Consider the following 2089-nt stretch of genomic DNA (forward strand, 5'->3'; position numbering starts at 1 on the left):
AGAAGATGACAGGGGCACTTCTCATTTGCTGCCTTTGCTGCTACTTTCTCCCAGCAGCAGTTCTTCATCAACAGACCCAGTGACTGCTGGGTCCAGTAAGCAGAAGTGAATCCCAGTTGGCAGTCGTTTTTCACACTTGGAGCATTGATTTTGCCACACCCTTCATTCATGAAGTATATTTGCACTGAGTAAAGGATTCTGGGCTGACAGTCCTTTCTTTCAGCACTTAAAAAATATTGTGCATACTCACCTGGCAGGGGAGATACCATGATCATGAAGGTGGTTTTGCCAGGGCGAGGCTTATCCATTGCACTACAGATGTTCTGACCTCTGTGATTTCCCCAAATGTGGGACACTCAACTGCATAATCTTTGGTAGTCGGGGACTGTGTTCATGCTCTCCCCTGATACTGATACTATATATATGTATATATACACACACACATACATACTGATATTATATGTATATTATATTATATATACTATATATAAATACATTTCATATATAAATTTTATATATGTGTGCATATATATAAGCTTTATATATATATATATATATATATACACACACACACACACACACACACACACAATTTCTTCTTCTTGCCTCCATGGTTTATAATGAGAAATCCACTGTAATCTTAATTGTTTTCCCCTATGAGTAAGGCATTGTTTTTCTCTGGCTGCAATCATAATTACTCATAATTTTTTCTCTGTCTTTAGTTTTCAGAAGTTTATCTACTATGTGTCTTGGCACAGATTTCTTTGAGTTTATCCTGATTGGGATTCACTCACTTTCTTGAATTTGTAGGTTTATTTCTTGTGTCAAATTGGGGGAATTTTCAGCTATAATTTTTTAGTACTTTTTCAGCCCTGTCATCTTTATTCTCTCTCTAAGACTCTGTTAATAGGAATTTCAGATATATATATATATTTTTTAGTCCACAAGTCCCTTAAGCTCTGTTAATTTTTTTTTCAGTCTATTTTCACTGTTGTTCAGGTGGGTAATTTCTATTGTTCTATCTTCCAGTTCACTGGTACTTTCATTGTCACTGCAGTTCTGCTGTTGAACCATCCACTGAGCTTTCTATTTTGGTTATTGTATTTTTCAGTTCCAAAATTTACATTTAGTTCTTTGTTATAGCTTCTATTTCTTTGCTGACACTTTCTATATTTTCATTTGTTTAAGTGTATTTATAATTGCTCATTGAATTATTATTGTCATGACCGCTTCAAAATCTTTACCAGGTAATTCTAACATCTCTAGCATCTCAGCATGGCCATTGATTGTCTTTTTTCATCCAGTGACAGATTTTCCTGGTTCTTGTATGTTAAGTGATTTTTGTTGTTGTTGTTAGTACCAGGACATGCTTGTATTATATTATGAGACTCTGGATCTTATATAAATCTTCTGTTTGGGATAGATTTCTCTGATATTGTTCCAGCAGGAAAATGGGACGGGGGTGGGGGGCTGCCTCATTACCATCACATGAAGGTAGAAGCCCAGTTCCCCTATTCAGGCTGTGTTGATTCCCATGTGGGGAAGCTCCTGTTCCTGCTGAGCAGAGGTGGGAGCTCTGGCTCCCACACTGTCTTCACAGACACTGTGTGCAGGGTGGGGGCTTATTACTGGCTGGCAGAGGTGAAAGTTTCAAAGCTCTACTTGGCCTTCTCTAACACCATCCCAGTGGGGGAGTACGGCAACTCATTATAGCTTCTCAGGGATGGAAGTCTCGGCTCCTCCCTTGGCTTTTGCTGGTGTGGCTGGCAGTGAAGCCCCAGTTTTTTCTGGAGCAGAGCAGGTATCACTTAAAATTTTTTCTTCTTGCTATGCCACCACTTTTCTGATCTTTCAGGTAATGACAGAAAGCTTTTATTGAGATTTTTGTGTGTGGGTTCACTGGAGTTTCAGAGTTGCAGGCATCTTAAGCTCCAAGTCTGGGACTAAAGTCTGGGGTACATGCAGCAAAAAGAAAACTTAGGAAACTCCACCTTATTGTTCCTAACCTGCCTGCCTTCTTCTCTCCACCTTTCAGAGTCCTCTTGTGTCTGCTTTATATATAATGTCCAGAGTTTTTAGTTGTATTTAG

At 38.9% G+C, this 2089-nt stretch overlaps 1 non-coding gene across 1 annotated transcript; it reads left to right on the forward strand.

Moving 5' to 3' along the window:
• The first annotated feature begins 242 nt into the window (after window positions 1-242).
• On the forward strand, window positions 243-406 carry LOC138392814 (U1 spliceosomal RNA). Its single transcript, XR_011235080.1, has one exon. It is a non-coding gene; the product is annotated as a U1 spliceosomal RNA (small nuclear RNA).
• Window positions 407-2089: the final 1683 nt, after the last annotated feature.

Source organism: Eulemur rufifrons, chromosome 9, assembly GCF_041146395.1.
Source record: "Eulemur rufifrons isolate Redbay chromosome 9, OSU_ERuf_1, whole genome shotgun sequence".
Classification (NCBI taxonomy): domain Eukaryota; kingdom Metazoa; phylum Chordata; class Mammalia; order Primates; family Lemuridae; genus Eulemur; species Eulemur rufifrons.